The sequence below is a fragment of the Tachypleus tridentatus genome, chromosome 5, assembly GCF_004210375.1.
Source record: "Tachypleus tridentatus isolate NWPU-2018 chromosome 5, ASM421037v1, whole genome shotgun sequence".
Classification (NCBI taxonomy): Eukaryota; Metazoa; Arthropoda; class Merostomata; order Xiphosura; family Limulidae; genus Tachypleus; species Tachypleus tridentatus.
In genome coordinates this window covers 3,819,973-3,843,691 of record NC_134829.1, presented here as the reverse complement: position 1 = coordinate 3,843,691, position 23,719 = coordinate 3,819,973, and the positions used below count along the sequence as shown (strand labels likewise).

The 23,719-nt window shown below is 29.5% G+C and overlaps 1 protein-coding gene across 1 annotated transcript in view; it reads right to left on the bottom strand.

Annotated features, from left to right (window-relative positions):
• Positions 1 to 22,255, bottom strand: part of LOC143251261 (metabotropic glutamate receptor 5-like) — a 157,488-nt gene extending 135,233 nt beyond the window's left edge. Inside the window, exon 1 of the mRNA XM_076502703.1 lies at positions 21,844 to 22,255. The gene's annotated coding sequence lies outside the window, so the exon portion shown is untranslated. The remainder of the gene's footprint in view (positions 1 to 21,843) is intronic.
• Positions 22,256 to 23,719: the final 1,464 nt, after the last annotated feature.

Sequence of the window (23,719 nt, the reverse complement as noted above, 5' to 3'; positions counted from 1 at the left end):
AAGTAAACAGAAAACCCAGAGCAGTTTGTTTCATATAAAACACTGTAAATTAACACTACAGAAAGTGAACAGAAAACCTAGAGAAGTTTGTTTCATGTAAAACACTGTAAATTAACACTACGGAAAGTGAACAGAAAACCTAGAGCAGTTTGTTTCATATAAAACACTGTAAATTAACACTACAGAAAGTGAACAGAAAACCTAGAGCAGTTTGTTTCATATAAAACACTGTAAATTAACACTACAGAAAGTGAACAGAAAACCTAGAGCAGTTTGTTTCATATAAAACACTGTAAATTAACACTACAGAAAGTGAACAGAAAACCTAGAGCAGTTTGTTTCATATAAAACACTGTAAATTAACACTACAGAAAGTGAACAGAAAACCTAGAGCAGTTTGTTTCATATAAAACACTGTAAATTAACACTACAGAAAGTGAACAGAAAATCCAGAGCAGTTTGTTTCATATAAAACACTGTAAATTAACACTACAGAAAGTGAACAGAAAACCTAGAGCAGTTTGTTTCATATAAAACACTGTAAATTAACACTACAGGAAGTGAACAGAGAACCTAAAGCAGTTTGTTTCATATAAAACACTGTAAATTAACACTACAGAAAGTAAACAGAAAACCCAAAGCAGTTTGTTTCATATAAAACACTGTAAATTAACACTACAGAAAGTGAACAGAAAACCCAGAAGCAGTTTGTTTCATATAAAACACTGTAAATTAACACTACAGAAAGTGAACAGAAAACCTAGAGCAGTTTGTTTCATATAAAACACTGTAAATTAACACTACAGAAAGTGAACAGAAAACCTAAAGCAGTTTGTTTCACATAAAACACTGTAAATTAACACTACAGAAAGTGAACAGAAAATCCAGAGCAGTCTGTTTCATATAAGACACTGTAAATTAACACTACAGAAAGTGAACAGAAAACCCAGAGCAGTTTGTTTCATATAAAACACTGTAAATTAACACTACAGAAAGTGAACAGAAAACCCAGAGCAGTTTGTTTCATATAAAACACTGTAAATTAACACTACAGAAAGTGAACAGAAAACCTAGAGCAGTTTGTTTCATATAAAACACTGTAAATTAACACTACAGAAAGTGAACAGAAAACCTAGAGCAGTTTGTTTCATATAAAACACTGTAAATTAACACTACAGAAAGTGAACAGAAAACCTAGAGCACTTTGTTTCATATAAAACACTGTAAATTAACACTACAGAAAGTGAACAGGAAACCTAGAGCAGCTTGTTTCATATAAAACACTGAAAATTAACACTACAGAAAGTGAACAGAAAATCCAGAGCAGTCTGTTTCATATAAAACACAGTAAATTAACACTAAAGAAAGTGAACAGAAAACCTAGAGCAGTTTGTTTCATATAAAACACTGTAAATTAACACTACAGAAAGTGAACAGAAAACCTAGAGCAGTTTGTTTCATATAAAACACTGTAAATTAACACTACAGAAAGTAAACAGAAAACCCAAAGCAGTTTGTTTCATATAAAACACTGTAAATTAACACTACAGAAAGTGAACAGAAAACCCAGAACAGTTTGTTTCATATAAAACACTGTAAATTAACACTACAGAAAGTGAACAGAAAACCTAGAGCAGTTTGTTTCATATAAAACACTGTAAATTAACACTACAGGAAGTGAACAGAAAACCTAAAGCAGTTTGTTTCACATAAAACACTGTAAATTAACACTACAGAAAGTGAACAGAAAATCCAGAGCAGTCTGTTTCATATAAGACACAGTAAATTAACACTACAGAAAGTGAACAGAAAACCCAGAGCAGTTTGTTTCATATAAAACACTGTAAATTAACACTACAGAAAGTGAACAGAAAACCCAGAGCAGTTTGTTTCATATAAAACACTGTAAATTAACACTACAGAAAGTGAACAGAAAACCTAGAGCAGTTTGTTTCATATAAAACACTGTAAATTAACACTACAGAAGGTGAACAGAAAACCTAGAGCAGTTTGTTTCATATAAAACACTGTAAATTAACTCTACAGAAAGTGAACAGAAAACCTAGAGCACTTTGTTTCATATAAAACACTGTAAAGTAAAACTACAGAAAGTGAACAGAAAACCTAGAGTAGTTTGTTTCATATAAAACACTGTAAATTAACACTACAGAAAGTTAATAAAAAATCTTGAGCAGTTTTTTCATATAAAACACTGTAAATTAACACTAAAAGAAAGTGAACAGAAAACCCAAAGCAGTTTGTTTCATATAAAACACTGTAAATTAACACTACAGAAAGTGAACAGAAAACCTAGAGCAGTTTGTTTCATATAAAACACTGTAAATTAACACTACAGAAGGTGAACAGAAAACCTAGAGCAGTTTGTTTCATATAAAACATTGTAAATTAACACTACAGAAAGTGAACAGAAAACCTAGAGTAGTTTGTTTCATATAATACACTGTAAATTAACACTACAGAAAGTAAACAGAAAACCCAGAGCAGTTTGTTTCATATAAAACACTGTAAATTAAAACTACAGAAAGTGAACAGAAAACCTAGAGTAGTTTGTTTCATATAAAACAATGTAAATTAACACTACAGAAAGTAAACAGAAAACCTAGAGCAGTTTTTTTCATATAAAACACTGTAAATTAACACTACAGAAAGTGAACAGAAAACCCAGATCAGTTTGTTTCATATAAAACACTGTAAATTAACACTACAGAAAGTAAACAGAAAACCCAGAGTAGTTTGTTTCATATAAAACACTGTAAATTAACACTACAGAAAGTGAAGAGAAAACCTAGATCAGTTTGTTTCATATAAAACACTGTAAATTAACACTACAGAAAGTAAACCTAGAGCAGTTTGTTTCATATAAAACACTGTAAATTAACACTACAGAAAGTAAACCTAGAGCAGTTTGTTTCATATAAAACACTGTAAATTTACACTACAGAAAGTAAACCTAGAGCAGTTTGTTTCATATAAAACACTGTAAATTAACACTACAGAAAGTAAACCGAGAGCAGTTTGTTTCATATAAAACACTGTAAATTAACACTACAGAAAGTGAACAGAAAACCCAGAACAGTTTGTTTCATATAAAACACTGTAAATTAACACTACAGAAAGTGAACAGAAAACCCAGAACAGTTTGTTTCATATAAAACACTGTAAATTAACACTACAGAAAGTGAACAGAAAACCTAGAGCAGTTTGTTTCATATAAAACACTGTAAATTAACACTACAGAAAGTGAACAGAAAACGTAGAGCAGTTTGTTTCATATAAAACACTGTAAATTAACACCACATGAAGTGAACAGAAAACCTAGATCAGTTTGTTTCATATAAAACATTGTAAATTAACACTACAAAAAGTGAACAGAAGACCTAGAGCTCTTTGTTTCTTATAAAACACTGTAAATTAACACTACAGAAAGTGAACAGAAAACCTAGAGCTGTTTGTTTCATATAAAACACTGTAAATTAACACTACAGAAGGTGAACAGAAAACCTAGAGCAGTTTGTTTCATATAAAACACTGTAAATTAACACTACAGAAAGTGAACAGAAAACCCAGAACAGTTTGTTTCATATAAAACACTGTAAATTAAAACTACAGAAAGTGAACAGAAAACCCAGAACAGTTTGTTTCATATAAAACACTGTAAATTAACACTACAGAAAGTTAATAAAAAATCTTGAGCAGTTTTTTTCATATAAAACACTGTAAATTAACACAAAAGAAAGTGAACAGAAAACCCAAAGCAGTTTGTTTCATTATAAAACACGGTAAATTAACACTACAGAAAGTGAACAGAAAACCTAGAGCAGTTTGTTTCATATAAAACACTGTAAATTAACACTACAGAAGGTGAACAGAAAACCTAGAGCAGTTTGTTTCATATAAAACACTGTAAATTAACACTACAGAAAGTGAACAGAAAACCCAGAACAGTTTGTTTCATATAAAACACTGTAAATTAAAACTACAGAAAGTGAACAGAAAACCCAGAACAGTTTGTTTCATATAAAACACTGTAAATTAACACTACAAAAAGTGAACAGAAAACCTAGAGCAGTTTGTTTCATATAAAACACTGTAAATTAACACTACAGAAAGTGAACAGAAAACGTAGAGCTGTTTGTTTCATATAAAACACTGTAAATTAACACTACATGAAGTGAACAGAAAACCTAGATCAGTTTGTTTCATATGAAACACTGTAAATTAACACTACAAAAAGTGAACAGAAAACCTAGAGCAGTTTGTTTCATATAAAACACTGTAAATTAACACTACAGAAAGTGAACAGAAAACCTAGAGCTGTTTGTTTCATATAAAACACTGTAAATTAACACTACAGAAAGTGAACAGAAAACCTAGAGCTGTTTGTTTCATATAAAACACTGTAAATTAACACTACAGAAAGTTAACAGAAAACCTAGAGCTGTTTGTTTCATATAAAACACTGTAAATTAACACTACAGAAAGTGAACAGAAAACCTAGAGCTGTTTGTTTCATATAAAACACTGTAAATTAACACTACAGAAAGTTAACAGAAAACCTAGAGCAGTTTGTTTCATATAAAACACTGTAAAGCTTTATGGTAAGATTCTTTCTTTTTGATCTTTAATTTGTGAATGAAACGCTTTTCAAGTTCTGCTGTATGACTCGTATTCCGAGGGAACTCAGTTCTGTCATTCAACATTATTCATTCTACACTTATAATATTCACTGAGTCAGAGGCTAAAACTTCTAGGTTAACAGATAATTTGTTCTTTGAAAAACACCCAGATATTAAACATCTTGACAGGAAGATAAATCAACCTTCAATGAATGCTCGTGTGCGCTTTGAAATCTAAAAGTTAAACCCTTAAATTCTATGTATAAGACATTATTGCATTTCAAGAAAAGAACACTGTTCTTTTAAGCTTTAAACTAACTTTCTTACATATGAAGGATCGATTGATACTGGGATTTGTTTGGTATATTTGGAAAGTTGGACTGGTTAGTGTTGGAAAGTTGGACTGGTTAATGTTGGCAAGCTGGACTGGTTAGTGTTGGAAAGTTGGACTGGATAGTGTTGGAAAGTTAGACTGGTTAGTGTTGGAAAGTTGGACTGGTTAATGTTGGCAAGCTGGACTGGTTAGTGTTGGAAAGTTGGACTGGTTAGTGTTGGAAAGTTGGACTGGTTAGCGTTGGAAAGTTGGACTGGTTAGTGTGATTTAGAGTCTTCATTTGTCTCATATAATTTGATAATTGAACATGGTTATATCACTCACTTTATTATTTTAACCTGTTAAAGTTAACGTATAATATAGTTTGGTCTGGATTGGCATAGTAATTTGTATTCAGAGCTGCTGGTCCTAGGCTCGAGCAGCGATGCCTTTAGACTATTAAGTTAAATCATATTTAAGGTTACTCGTGTTATTAGGTTCAAAAAGTCAAGTATATCTTTTGTGGTGGAGGATATTAGTGTATGGCTGCCATTATCAATGTGACTCACAATATAACTCCGGTTTTCGACCTGGCTGTTTAACCCTTCTACGGATGTATGTACAGTTAGAAACAATAGTACCAGCACAAGATACCAACCAGTCATGTTTTACAGAATATCGGGTTTTAGAGATCGATGGTATGCAGTTATCAGTTGCTTTTATTGTTGTCAAGGTTAACAATGTGGGAACAACCCCTCATGACGTAGATGCTAAATTTATGGGCTACGTCCCTTAAATCCGGATTTAAATTCCTTGTGAGACACACAGCAGATAGCCCAAGGTAATTTTCTAATGAAACAAACAAATTAAAATTGTTAAAACCAGTGTTATAAGACATGTTGTGCTTGTAGATTAAGATGAAGATTGTTGTTTATCTTATTTTAAACAAATTAAAATTGTTAAAACCAGTGTTATAAGACATGTTGTGCTTGTAGATTAAGATGAAGATTGTTGTTTATCTTATTTTAAACAAATTAAAATTGTTAAAACCAGTGTTATAAGGCATGTTGTGCTTGTAGATTAAGATGAAGATTGTTGTTTATCTTATTTTAAACAAATTAAAATTGTTAAAACCAGTGTTATAAGGCATGTTGTGGTTGTAGATTAAGATGAAGATTGTTGTTTATCTTATTTTAAACAAATTAAAATTGTTAAAACCAGTGTTATAAGACATGTTGTGGTTGTAGATTAAGATGAAGATTGTTGTTTATCTTATTTTAAACAAATTAAAATTGTTAAAACCAGTGTTATAAGACATGTTGTGGTTGTAGATTAAGATGAAGATTGTTGTTTATCTTATTTTAAACAAATTAAAATTGTTAAAACCAGTGTTATAAGACATGTTGTGGTTGTAGATTAAGATGAAGATTGTTGTTTATCTTATTTTAAACAAATTAAAATTGTTAAAACCAGTGTTATAAGACATGTTGTGCTTGTAGATTAAGATGAAGATTGTTGTTTATCTGACTTTAAACAACACACGAAGCCTGTTGCAGAAGAGTTTATAACCATCATGATATCATTACTAGATCACAGTAGTGTGATCAGTGTTTATAACCATCATGATATCATTACTAGATCACAGTAGTGTGATCAGTGTTTATAACCATCATGATATCATTACTAGATCACAGTAGTGTGATGAGTGTTTAGTGTGATCAGATAATGACATCATGATGATTATAAACACTGATCACACTACTCTGTCCTGATAATGATAGCATAATGGTTATAAACACGATCACAGTACTGTGTTCTAGTAATGATATCATGATGTGTATAAACACTGATCACAATACTGTGTTCTAGTAATGATATTATAATGTGTATAAACACTGATCACAATATAAATGTAAAGATATATAAAAATGTATACATAGTATAAAACTATACGTGTGTGTGTGTGCTTCAAATATTTCGTAGAGGCTTAACGATTGTTAATATGTATGTTATATAATATATTATTCAGGATTATTTAACACACATACACTTATACGTATGTACGTAATATAAAACTATACGTGTGTGTGTTTTAAGTACTCCTAAATAAATTATATAACGTTAAGAGAGACGTAAGTGATATCATGATATCATTACTAGAACACAGTATTGTGATCAGTGTTTATACACATCATGATATCATTACTAGAACACAGTATTGTGATCAGTGTTTATACACATCATGATATCATTACTAGAACACAGTATTGTGATCAGTGTTTATACACATCATGATGTCATTACTAGAACACAGTATTGTCATCAGTGGTTATACACATCATGATATCATTACTAGAACACAGTATTGTGATCAGTGTTTTTACACATCATGATATCATTACTAGAACACAGTATTGTCATCAGTGGTTATACACATCATGATATCATTACTAGAACATAGTATTGTGATCAGTGTTTTTACACATCATGATATCATTACTAGAACACAGTATTGTGATCAGTGTTTATACACATCATGATATCATTACTAGAACACAGTATTGTGATCAGTGTTTATACACATCATGATATCATTACTAGAACACAGTATTGTGATCAGTGTTTTTACACATCATGATATCATTACTAGAACACAGTATTGTGATCAGTGTTTATACACATTATAATATCATTACTAGAACACAGTATTGTGATCAGTGTTTATACACATCATGATATCATTACTAGAACACAGTATTGTGATCAGTGTTTATACACATCATGATATCATTACTAGAACACAGTATTGTGATCAGTGTTTATACACATCATGATGTCATTACTAGAACACAGTATTGTCATCAGTGGTTATACACATCATGATATCATTACTAGAACACAGTATTGTGATCAGTGTTTTTACACATCATGATATCATTACTAGAACACAGTATTGTCATCAGTGGTTATACACATCATGATATCATTACTAGAACATAGTATTGTGATCAGTGTTTTTACACATCATGATATCATTACTAGAACACAGTATTGTGATCAGTGTTTATACACATCATGATATCATTACTAGAACACAGTATTGTGATCAGTGTTTATACACATCATGATATCATTACTAGAACACAGTATTGTGATCAGTGTTTTTACACATCATGATATCATTACTAGAACACAGTATTGTGATCAGTGTTTATACACATTATAATATCATTACTAGAACACAGTATTGTGATCAGTGTTTATACACATCATGATGTCATTACTAGATCACAATATTGTGATCAGTGTTTATACATATCATGATGTCATTACTAGAACACAGTATTGTGATCAGTGTTTATACACATTATAATATCATTACTAGAACACAGTATTGTGATCAGTGTTTATACACATCATGATGTCATTACTAGATCACAATATTGTGATCAGTGTTTATACATATCATGATGTCATTACTAGAACACAGTATTGTGATCAGTGTTTATACACATCATGATATCATTACTAGAACACAGTATTGTGATCAGTATTTATACACATCATGATATCATTATCAGGACAGAGTAGTGTGATCAGTGTTTATAATCATCATGATGTCATTATCTGATCACACTAAACACTCATCACACTACTGTGATCTAGTAATGACATTATGATGTGTATAAACACTGATCACAATACTGTGTTCTAGTAATGATATCATGATGTGTATAAACACTGATCACAATACTGTGTTCTAGTAATGACATTATGATGTGTATAAACACTGATCACAATACTGTGTTCTAGTAATGATATCATGACATCACTTACGTCTCTCTTAACGTTATATAATTTATTTAGGAGTACTTAAAACACACACACGTATAGTTTTATATTACGTACATACGTATAAGTGTATGTGTGTTAAATAATCCTGAATAATATATTATATAACATACATATTAACAATCGTTAAGCCTCTACGAAATATTTGAAGCACACACACACACGTATAGTTTTATACTATGTATACATTTTTATATATCTTTACATTTATATTGTGATCAGTGTTTATACCCATCATTATTAGAACACAGTACTGTGATCGTGTTTATACCCATCATTATTAGAACACAGTACTGTGATCGTGTTTATACCCATCACTATTAGAACACAGTACTGTGATCGTGTTTATAACCATCATTATTAGAACACAGTACTGTGATCGTGTTTATACCCATCATTATTAGAACACAGTACTGTGATCGTGTTTATACCCACCATGGATAAATACCTGAAGTATTCGCTGCTGTATAAACTTTATCATAGATTGACACACAGACCATAAATACCTGAAGTATTCGCTGCTGTATAAACTTTATCATAGATTGACACACAGACCATAAATACCTGAAGTATTCGCTGCTGTATAAACTTTATCATAGATTGACACATAGACCATAAATACCTGAAGTATTCGCTGCTATATAAAGATTATTATAGATTGATACACAGACCATAAATACCTGAAGTATTCGCTGCTATATAAACTTTATCATAGATTGACACATAGACCATAAATACCTGAAGTATTCGCTGCTATATAAACTTTATCATAGATTGACACATAGACCATAAATACCTGAAGTATTCGCTGCTATATAAACTTTATCATAGATTGACACACAGACCATAAATACCTGAAGTATTCGCTGCTGTATAAACTTTATCATAGATTGACACACAGACCATAAATACCTGAAGTATTCGCTGCTGTATAAACTTTATCATAGATTGACACACAGACCATAAATACCTGAAGTATACGCTGCTATATAAACTTTATCATAGATTGACACATAGACCATAAATACCTGAAGTATTCGCTGCTATATAAAGATTATTATATATTGATACACAGACCATAAATACCTGAAGTATTCGCTGCTATATAAACTTTATCATAGATTGACACATAGACCATAAATACCTGAAGTATTCGCTGCTATATAAACTTTATCATAGATTGACACATAGACCATAAATACCTGAAGTATTCGCTGCTATATAAACTTTATCATAGATTGACACATAGACCATAAATACCTGAAGTATTCGCTGCTATATAAACTTTATCATAGACTGACACATAAATTAATCTTGCCACAGAATAAACATCTTGCACTTTTCAGGTGGTATTAGTTTGTTAAGAAGTTAAAAGAAACCGACGTAATGTCGTAAATGTTGTCGTATAAAAACCCGGTTTTAGGCCTTTTAAATTTACAAAACATTGTACTAATGTTTTTTATGTTTAACAGAAAAAGGATTTAATATTTGTGTGACGAAACACGTTGTTAATTGTTTGTAACTAGAGTGTTATATCACGGCACCAAACTCGTTCAAGAAATAACTTTGTGTTCATAGTTCCTCATCATGAAAACTTAGGATATAACTTGTAATATGAGAAAAACGTAATATTCGTTACACAGCTAACTATATTAGATAGACGTAATATCACATTACGTGGCTAACAATAATAGACAGACGTAATATCACATTACGTGGCTAAAAGTGCTGGTTATTAGGGAAGTGTTATTATTGTTTCAATTATACCCACCTTTCAGTTTGCAATACAGATAGTGTCAGGAACATTCACAACATGCTCCAATGTGAAAACTATAGAATAACTAGTAAAATATTAACCATCGACAATTAATAACGATAAAAACATCATAAACATAGTGCTAAACAATATAAAGTCTGTATCATCACGTAGATATATCAGTAAAATATAACTGTTAAACCTATAGATACACGGTGGTAAACATAAAAAAGTCTATAACATCACGTTACATGACTGGTGCATTAGTAAAATAAAACTATTAAATCAAAAGACACATGGTAGTAAACAATATAAACTCTATACAATAATGTTACGTAAGTTATATATTATTAAAAAAAACCTGATAAACCTATACAAATATGGAAGTAAATAATATGAAGTCTATATCATCACGTCACATGACTGATATATTATTAAAATAAAACAGTTAAAACAATAGAAACACCGTGGTTGACAATATAAAGTTCATATGATCACGTTGTTTGACTTATATATTACTAAAATAAAAGTGTTAAAATTATAGAAATACAGCAGTAAACATTCTAAAGTCTATAGCATGACGTTACATGACTGAAATATTTTATTAAAATAAAACTGTTAATCCAAAAGAAAAACGGTAGTAAACAATATATAAAATCTGTATGATAACCTTAAAACCTATAGAAACCCGGAAATAAACAATATAAGGTCTGTAACATCAGTTACATGACTGATATATTAGTAAAATATAACTGTTAAACCTATAGAAACACGGTAGTAAACAATATAAGGTCTGTAACATCAGTTACATGACTGATATATTAGTAAAATATAACTGTTAAACCTATAGAAACACGGTAGTAAACAATATAAAATCTGTAACATCAGTTACATGACTGATATATTAGTAAAATATAACTGTTAAACCTATAGAAACACGGTAGTAAACAATATAAGGTCTGTAACATCAGTTACATGACTGATATATTAGTAAAATATAACTGTTAAACCTATAGAAACACGGTAGTAAACAATATAACGTCTGTAACATCAGTCACGTGACTAATATATTAGTAAAATATAACTGTTAAACCTATAGAAACACGGTAGTAAACAATATAAGTTCTGTAACATCAGTTACATGACTAATATATTAGTAAAATATAACTGTTAAACCTATAGAAACACGGTAGTAAACAATATAAGGTCTGTAACATCAGTTACATGACTGATATATTAGTAAAATATAACTGTTAAACCTATAGAAACACGGTAGTAAACAATATAAGGTCTGTAACATCAGTTACTTGACTAATATATTAGTAAAATATAACTGTTAAACCCATAGAAACACGGTAGTAAACAATATAAGCTCTGTAACATCAGTTACATGACTGATATATTAGTAAAATATAACTGTTAAACCTATAGAAACACGGTAGTAAACAATATAAGGTCTGTAACATCAGTTACATGACTGATATATTAGTAAAATATAACTGTTAAACCTATAGAAACACGGTAGTAAACAATATAAGGTCTGTAACATCAGTTACATGACTGATATATTAGTAAAATATAACTGTTAAACCTATAGAAACACGGTAGTAAACAATATAAGTTCTGTAACATCAGTTACATGACTAATATATTAGTAAAATATAACTGTTAAACCTATAGAAACACGGTAGTAAACAATATAAGGTCTGTAACATCAGTCACATGACTGATATATTAGTAAAATAAAGCTGTTAAACCTATATAAACACGGTAGTAAACAAAATAAGGTCTGTAACATCAGTTACATGACTGATATATTAGTAAAATATAACTGTTAAACCTAAAGAAACACGGAAGTAAACAATATAAGGTCTGTAACATCAGTTACATGACTGATATATCAGTAAAATATAACTGTTAAACCTATAGAAACACGGTAGTAAACAATATAAGGTCTGTAACATCAGTTACGTGACTGATATATTAGTAAAATATAACTGTTAAACCTATAGAAACACGGTAGTAAACAATATAAGGTCTGTAACATCAGTCACGTGACTAATATATTAGTAAAATATAACTGTTAAACCTATAGAAACACGGTAGTAAACAATATAAGGTCTGTAACATCAGTTACATGACTGATATATTAGTAAAATATAACTGTTAAACCTATAGAAACACGGTAGTAAACAATATAAGGTCTGTAACATCAGTCACGTGACTAATATATTAGTAAAATATAACTGTTAAACCTATAGAAACACGGTAGTAAACAATATAAGGTCTGTAACATCAGTTACATGACTGATATATTAGTAAAATATAACTGTTAAACCTATAGAAACACGGTAGTAAACAATATAAGGTCTGTAACATAAGTCACGTGACTAATATATTAGTAAAATATAACTGTTAAACCTATAGAAACACGGTAGTAAACAATATAAGGTCTGTAACATCAGTCACAGGACTAATATATTAGTAAAATATAACTGTTAAACCTATAGAAACACGGTAATAAACAATATAAGGTCTGTAACATCAGTTACATGACTGATATATTAGTAAAATATAACTGTTAAACCTATAGAAACACGGTAGTAAACAATATAAGGTCTGTAACATCAGTTACATGACTGATATATTAGTAAAATAAAGCTGTTAAACCTATAGAAACACGGTAGTAAACAATATAAGGTCTGTAACATCAGTCACGTGACTAATATATTAGTAAAATATAACTGTTAAACCTATAGAAACACGGTAGTAAACAATATAAGGTCTGTAACATCAGTTACATGACTGATATATTAGTAAAATATAACTGTTAAACCTATAGAAACACGGTACTAAACAATATAAGGTCTGTAACATCAGTCACGTGACTAATATATTAGTAAAATATAACTGTTAAACCTATAGAAACACGGTAGCAAACAATATAAGGTCTGTAACATCAGTTACATGACTGATATATTAGTAAAATATAACTGTTAAACCTATAGAAACACGGTAGTAAACAATATAAGGTCTGTAACATAAGTCACGTGACTAATATATTAGTAAAATATAACTGTTAAACCTATAGAAACACGGTAATAAACAATATAAGGTCTGTAACATCAGTTACATGACTGATATATTAGTAAAATATATCTGTTAAACCTATAGAAACACGGTAGTAAACAATATAAGGTCTGTAACATCAGTTACATGACTGATATATTAGTAAAATAAAGCTGTTAAACCTATAGAAACATGGCAGTAAACAATATAAGGTCTGTAACATCAGTTACCTGACTGATATATTTCTAAAATAAAACTGTTAAACCTATAGAAACTCGGTAGTAAACAATATAAGGTCTATAACATCAGTTACATGACTGATATATTAGTAAAATAAAGCTGTTAAACCTATATAAACACGGTAGTAAACAAAATAAGGTCTGTAACATCAGTCACATGACTGATATATTAGTAAAATAAAGCTGTTAAACCTATAGAAACACGGTAGTAAACAATATAATGTCTGTAACATCAGTCACATGACTGATATATTATTAAAATATAACTGTTAAACCTATAGAAACACGGTAGTAAACAATATAAGGTCTGTAACATCAGTCACATGACTGATATATTAAAAAAATAAAACTGTTAAACCTATAGAAACCCGGAAATAGACAATATAGGATCTGTAACATCAGTCACATGACTGATATATTAGTAAAATAAAGCTGTTAAACCTATAGAAACACGGTAGTAAACAATATAAGGTCTGTAACATCAGTCACATGACTGATATATTAGTAAAATATAACTGTTAAACCTATAGAAACACGGTAGTAAACAATATAAGGTCTGTAACATCAGTCACGTGACTAATATATTAGTAAAATATAACTGTTAAACCTATAGAAACACGGTAGTAAACAATATAAGGTCTGTAACATCAGTTACATGACTGATATATTAGTAAAATATAACTGTTAAACCTATAGAAACACGGTAGTAAACAATATAAGGTCTGTAACATCAGTTACATGACTGATATATTAGTAAAATATAACTGTTAAACCTATAGAAACGCGGTAGTAAACAATATAACGTCTGTAACATCAGTTACATGACTGATATATTAGTAAAATATAACTGTTAACCTATAGAAACACGGTAGTAAACAATATAAGGTCTGTAACATCAGTCACATGACTAATATATTAGTAAAATATAACTGTTAAACCTATAGAAACACGGTAGTAAACAATATAAGTTCTGTAACATCAGTTACATGACTAATATATTAGTAAAATATAACTGTTAAACCTATAGAAACACGGTAGTAAACAATATAAGGTCTGTAACATCAGTTACATGACTGATATATTAGTAAAATATAACTGTTAAACCTATAGAAACACGGTAGTAAACAATATAAGGTCTGTAACATCAGTCACGTGACTAATATATTAGTAAAATATAACTGTTAAACCTATAGAAACACGGTAGTAAACAATATAAGGTCTGTAACATCAGTTACATGACTGATATATTAGTAAAATAAAGCTGTTAAACCTATAGAAACACGGTAGTAAACAATATAAGGTCTGTAACATCAGTCACATGACTGATATATTAGTAAAATAAAACTGTTAAACCTATAGAAACACGGTAGTAAACAATATAAGGTCTGTAACATCAGTTACATGGCTGATATATTAGTAAAATATAACTGTTAAACCTATAGAAACACTGTAGTAAACAATATAAGGTCTGTAACATCAGTCACGTGACTAATATATTAGTAAAATATAACTGTTAAACCTATAGAAACACGGTAGTAAACAATATAAGGTCTGTAACATCAGTTACATGACTAATATATAAGTAAAATATAACTGTTAAACCTATAGAAACACGGTAGTAAACAATATAAGATCTGTAACATCAGTCACGTGACTAATATATTAGTAAAATATAACTGTTAAACCTATAGAAACACTGTAATAAACAATATAAGGTCTGTAACATCAGTTACATGAGTTATATATTAGTAAAATAAAGCTGTTAAACCTATAAAAAAACGGTAGTAAACAATATAAGGTCTGTAACATCAGTTACATGACTGATATATTAGTAAAATATAACTGTTAAACCTATAGAAACACGGTAGTAAACAATATAAGGTCTGTAACATCAGTTACATGACTGACATATTAGTAAAATATAACTGTTAAACCTATAGAAACACGGTAGTAAACAATATAAGGTCTGTAACATCAGTTACATGACTGATATATTAGTAAAATATAACTGTTAAACCTATAGAAACACTGTAGTAAACAATATAAGGTCTGTAACATCAGTTACATGACTGATATATTAGTAAAATATAACTGTTAAACCTATAGAAACACGGTAGTAAACAATATAAGTTCTGTAACATCAGTTACATGACTGATATATTAGTAAAATATAACTGTTAAACCTATAGAAACACGGTAGTAAACAATATAAGGTCTGTAACATCAGTTACATGACTGATATATTAGTAAAATATAACTGTTAAACCTATAGAAACACGGTAGTAAACAATATAAGGTCTGTAACATCAGTTACATGACTGATATATTAGTAAAATATAACTGTTAAACCTATAGAAACACGGTAGTAAACAATATAAGGTCTGTAACATCAGTCACATGACTAATATATTAGTAAAATATAACTGTTAAACCTATAGAAACACGGTAGTAAACAATATAAGGTCTGTAACATCAGTTACATGACTGATATATTAGTAAAATATAACTGTTAAACCTATAGAAACACGGTAGTAAACAATATAAGGTCTGTAACATCAGTCACAGGACTAATATATTAGTAAAATATAACTGTTAAACCTATAGAAACACGGTAATAAACAATATAAGGTCTGTAACATCAGTTACATGACTGATATATTAGTAAAATATAACTGTTAAACCTATAGAAACACGGTAGTAAACAATATAAGGTCTGTAACATCAGTTACATGACTGATATATTAGTAAAATAAAGCTGTTAAACCTATAGAAACACGGTAGTAAACAATATAAGGTCTGTAACATCAGTCACGTGACTAATATATTAGTAAAATATAACTGTTAAACCTATAGAAACACGGTAGTAAACAATATAAGGTCTGTAACATCAGTTACATGACTGATATATTAGTAAAATATAACTGTTAAACCTATAGAAACACGGTACTAAACAATATAAGGTCTGTAACATCAGTCACATGACTAATATATTAGTAAAATATAACTGTTAAACCTATAGAAACACGGTAGTAAACAATATAAGGTCTGTAACATCAGTTACATGACTGATATATTAGTAAAATATAACTGTTAAACCTATAGAAACACGGTAGTAAACAATATAAGGTCTGTAACATCAGTTACGTGACTAATATATTAGTAAAATATAACTGTTAAACCTATAGAAACACGGTAATAAACAATATAAGGTCTGTAACATCAGTTACATGACTGATATATTAGTAAAATATATCTGTTAAACCTATAGAAACACGGTAGTAAACAATATAAGGTCTGTAACATCAGTTACATGACTGATATATTAGTAAAATAAAGCTGTTAAACCTATAGAAACATGGTAGTAAACAATATAAGGTCTGTAACATCAGTTACCTGACTGATATATTTGTAAAATAAAACTGTTAAACCTATAGAAACTCGGTAGTAAACAATATAAGGTCTATAACATCAGTTACATGACTGATATATTAGTAAAATAAAGCTGTTAAACCTATATAAACACGGTAGTAAACAAAATAAGGTCTGTAACATCAGTCACATGACTGATATATTAGTAAAATAAAGCTGTTAAACCTATAGAAACACGGTAGTAAACAATATAATGTCTGTAACATCAGTCACATGACTGATATATTATTAAAATATAACTGTTAAACCTATAGAAACACGGTAGTAAACAATATAATGTCTGTAACATCAGTCACATGACTGATATATTAAAAAAATAAAACTGTTAAACCTATAGAAACCCGGAAATAAACAATATAGGATCTGTAACATCAGTCACATGACTGATATATTAGTAAAATAAAGCTGTTAAACCTATAGAAACACGGTAGTAAACAATATAAGGTCTGTAACATCAGTCACATGACTGATATATTAGTAAAATATAACTGTTAAACCTATAGAAACACGGTAGTAAACAATATAAGGTCTGTAACATCAGTCACGTGACTAATATATTAGTAAAATATAACTGTTAAACCTATAGAAACACGGTAGTAAACAATATAAGGTCTGTAACATCAGTTACATGACTGATATATTAGTAAAATATAACTGTTAAACCTATAGAAACACGGTAGTAAACAATATAAGGTCTGTAACATCAGTTACATGACTGATATATTAGTAAAATATAACTGTTAAACCTATAGAAACGCGGTAGTAAACAATATAACGTCTGTAACATCAGTTACATGACTGATATATTAGTAAAATATAACTGTTAACCTATAGAAACACGGTAGTAAACAATATAAGGTCTGTAATATCAGTCACGTGACTAATATATTAGTAAATTATAACTGTTAAACCTATAGAAACACGGTAGTAAACAATATAAGTTCTGTAACATCAGTTACATGACTAATATATTAGTAAAATATAACTGTTAAACCTATAGAAACACGGTAGTAAACAATATAAGGTCTGTAACATCAGTTACATGACTGATATATTAGTAAAATATAACTGTTAAACCTATAGAAACACGGTAGTAAACAATATAAGGTCTGTAACATCAGTCACGTGACTAATATATTAGTAAAATATAACTGTTAAACCTATAGAAACACGGTAGTAAACAATATAAGGTCTGTAACATCAGTTACATGACTGATATATTAGTAAAATAAAGCTGTTAAACCTATAGAAACACGGTAGTAAACAATATAAGGTCTGTAACATCAGTCACATGACTGATATATTAGTAAAATAAAACTGTTAAACCTATAGAAACACGGTAGTAAACAATATAAGGTCTGTAACATCAGTTACATGACTGATATATTAGTAAAATATAACTGTTAAACCTATAGAAACACGGTAGTAAACAATATAAGGTCTGTAACATCAGTCACGTGACTAATATATTAGTAAAATATAACTGTTAAACCTATAGAAACACGGTAGTAAACAATATAAGGTCTGTAACATCAGTTACATGACTAATATATAAGTAAAATATAACTGTTAAACCTATAGAAACACGGTAGTAAACAATATAAGATCTGTAACATCAGTCACGTGACTAATATATTAGTAAAATATAACTGTTAAACCTATAGAAACACTGTAATAAACAATATAAGGTCTGTAACATCAGTTACATGACTGATATATTAGTAAAATAAAGCTGTTAAACCTATAAAAAAACGGTAGTAAACAATATAAGGTCTGTAACATCAGTTACATGACTGATATATTAGTAAAATATAACTGTTAAACCTATAGAAACACGGTAGTAAACAATATAAGGTCTGTAACATCAGTTACATGACTGACATATTAGTAAAATATAACTGTTAAACCTATAGAAACACGGTAGTAAACAATATAAGGTCTGTAACATCAGTTACATGACTGATATATTAGTAAAATATAACTGTTAAACCTATAGAAACACTGTAGTAAACAATATAAGGTCTGTAACATCAGTTACATGACTGATATATTAGTAAAATATAACTGTTAAACCTATAGAAACACGGTAGTAAACAATATAAGTTCTGTAACATCAGTTACATGACTGATATATTAGTAAAATATAACTGTTAAACCTATAGAAACACGGTAGTAAACAATATAAGGTCTGTAACATCAGTTACATGACTGATATATTAGTAAAATATAACTGTTAAACCTATAGAAACACGGTAGTAAACAATATAAGGTCTGTAACATCAGTTACATGACTAATATATTAGAAAAATATAACTGTTAAACCTATAGAAACCCGGAAATAAACAATATAGGATCTGTAGGATCTGTAACATCAGTCACATGACTGATATATTAGTAAAATAAAGCTGTTAAACCTATAGAAACACGGTAGTAAACAAAATAAGGTCTGTAACATCAGTTACATGACTGATATATTAGTAAAATAAAGCTGTTAAACCTATAGAAACCCGGAAATAAACAATATAGGATCTGTAACATCAGTCACATGACTGATATATTAGTAAAATAAATCTGTAAACCTATAGAAACCCGGTAGTAAACAATATAAGGTCTGTAACCTCAGTTACATGACTGATATATTAGTAAAATAAAGCTGTTAAACCTATAGAAACCCGTTAGTAAACAATATAATGTCTGTAACATCAGTCACATGACTGATATATTAAAAAAATAAAACTGTTAAACCTATAGAAACGCGGAACTAAACAATATAGGATCTGTAACATCAGTCACATGACTGATATATTAGTAAAATAAAGTTGTTAAACCTATAGAAACCCGGTAATAAACAATATAAGGTCTGTAACATCAGTTACATGACTGATATATTAGTAAAATAAAGCTGTTAAACCTATAGAAACCCGAAAATAAACAATATAGGATCTGTAACATCAGTCACATGACTGATATATTAGTAAAATAAAGCTTTGAAACCTATAGAAATCCGGTAGTAAACAATATAAGGTCTGTAACATCAGTCACATGACTGATATATTAAAAAAATAAAACTGTTAAACCTATAGAAACCCAGAAATAAACAATATAGGATCTGTAACATCAGTCACATGACTGATATATTAGTAAAATAAAGCTTTTAAACCTATAGAAACCCGGTAGTAAACAATATAAGGTCTGTAATATCAGTTACATGACTGATATATTAGTAAAATAAAGCTGTTAAACCTATAGAAACATGGCAGTAAACAATATAAGGTCTGTAACATCAGTTACCTGACTGATATATTTGTAAAATAAAGCTGTTAAACCTATAGAAACACGGTAGTAAACAAAATAAGGTCTGTAACATCAGTCACATGACTGATATATTAAAAAAATAAAACTGTTAAACCTATAGAAACCCGGAAATAAACAATATAGGATCTGTAACATCAGTCACATGACTGATATATTAGTAAAATAAAGCTGTTAAACCTATAGAAACACGGTAGTAAACAATGTAAGGTCTGTAACATCAGTCACATGACTGATATATTAGTAAAATAAAGCTGTTAAACCTATAGAAGCACGATAGTAAACAATATGAGGTCTGTAACATCAGTTACACGACTAATGTATTAGTAAAATAAAACTCTTAGGCCAATGAAACACTGTGGTAAAGCATATAATGTCTGTGATATCACGTTTCATTTTGCTGATAAATGTATATTTTATACAGTGGAACTTCACAGGCATAAATATTTTGCAGTCGTAAAACAAACACAATATGTTATTGGTTAATCATGATTAAGTCTTAGAGGTTGAAAAATAGAAGGTTTTATCTTCTGATTTTACAAAGAATGTGGATGATAGGACATTGTTTTATGTCTCAAGAGACGTAGAGAAGCGTATTTTACTTTATTATTTCAAGGATTATATGTGAGCCTTATATTTTTAAGAAAATGATATTAACTTTCGAAGATTCTTACATCAAACTGATGGAAAGTCATAGATTTTCTAAGGTTAAAAATCATGTTAGGCCTGTTAAGGATATAAAATATTGTATTAATAATCGAGATGCTTCACACAATTGGAATTTGAGATTTGATTCTCTAGAAATATTTGAGTTGTTACGACTCATAACTAGAGTATTCTATTTTACAAATGTATTTAAAAAAAATAATGTTTTCTATAAATGTTTGCTACTTTTGAGAACTTGGATGTCAATTATTGTGTGTTAAGTTTTTTATTTACAATAATATATTTTGATTCTTTCATTTAAGGGTTAGCTTTGTCTACAATGTGTTAGTTTTGTCTAGATATTTTTTAAATAATTTGAAATGCCCACAGCGAATTATTATCATATAATTAACTCTCTTAGCTTTTGTATTTGTATTTGTGTAATCTAGTATCGTTAAAGATTTTCTAGAAAGTCATTGACAAGTGCCCCAATATACATTGAATATGTAAATACTAAAAAATATGGTATAATTAACATAACATGACACAGATAAAGGTTCTCCGTCACAGAAGATCATGATAAAATCTTACCTCTTCCTATCAATGGCTGCAGAAACCAGAAAAACCAGAAGGCAGTTACATACGTGCTTTCCGGGATCGGATATTATTACCCGTGTCTTGAAAACACAGTACATGAGAGATACGGTTGAGAATTATCCATCACGTCTTTCTTTCAGTCTACACTATAACATTGTCTCTCATTCTTTTATCATCACTTAAACCTTTAAATAGACCCTCAACACACGCCGAAGAATCCCGTGGGGTTCCTTGCTTTTTTCCGCTGTTGACGGAAATGACGGACGCCTAGACATTGCAGCCACCTACCACAGAGCTAGTTCGAGTGTTTAGTGCTGGTGGAGACTGCATACAGTGATGCTCGCATATAATCTCGTTCTTCTGATCCTGGAAAGGCATTTTGGGATGGCTGAATTAATGCTCGCACAATAGATGTCCAAACGCTGTGTTCGGCCGGAGTTAGCGTTTGGTAAATCAATACTGTCATTCATTGCTTTTAGTGTGAGTATTAGTTAATGAATATAGAGATAATTTATTCGTAACATTGACGGGCAATTAGAAACATGTTTTTCTATCTCTCTCTCAGTGGTACTCCTATATGGTACTTCTTATGTTATTTACAAGCTAACAAACTAGCTTTACTTGTACGTCACGAGGGCGAATGATCCACTAAAATGTCCTCACTGCTATCAGATATGTTTTCCATTTGATAAGCAGGATTGAGCCAAACCGAAACGCATGACATGTTACCGTTTCATTAATGACATTTCTTCTCTTGTTATCCTTAAACGTAAGACTCACTTCAAGGAAGTCTATAGATATTTGCAGGGCCTAACTCGGCAATATATAAAATATATGAAACATCATTAAGAATAATTCATTTTACAAATAAAACCACACACTTCTTAAAGATACGGATATTTATATCTACTTTAAAATAAGATACTGTAAGATATATATCACGAAAGTACATAAATATACAACAGAAACACTTTATACAATCGCTTTTACAAACATTCTTTTGGAAACGGAACACGAACTAGAAACACAAATTGGACGACACATTACATTACTCTTCAAAGTTATCTGTGGGGACTATAGAAACATGGAGTACAGTTACAGTATAACCCAATAGCTTCCAAGATGACTCGTACCTTCCAAAGCCAATCAGACTCTATAGGTGAAGGTCAGGAAGATATGGAAAGGAATATTTACATATAATTGAACTGAATTTTCCTGGTCTGCAATAAGGAGAAATAACAAAATAGAAAAACACAGGATTATGAAAAAATACATAGATAATACTGCAGAAATATTATTATTATGAAACAAACACAGATAATACTGCAAAAATATTATTATTATGAAACAAACACAGATAATACTGCAGAAATATTATTATGAAAAAATACACAGATAATACTGCAAAAATATTATTATTATGAAACAAACACAGATAATACTGCAGAAATATTATTATGAAAAAATACACAGGTAATACTGCAAAAATATTATTATTATGAAACAAACACAGATAATACTGCAGAAATATTATTATGAAAAAATACACAGATAATACTGCAAAAATATTATTATTATGAAACAAACACAGATAATACTGCAGAAATATTATTATGAAAAAATACACAGATAATACTGCAAAAATATTATTATTATGAAACAAACACAGATAATACTGCAGAAATATTATTATGAAAAAATACACAGATAATACTGCAAAAATATTATTATTATGAAACAAACACAGATAATACTGCAGAAATATTATTATGAAAAAATACACAGATAATACTGCAAAAATATTATTATTATGAAACAAACACAGATAATACTGCAGAAATATTATTATGAAAAAATACACAGATAATAC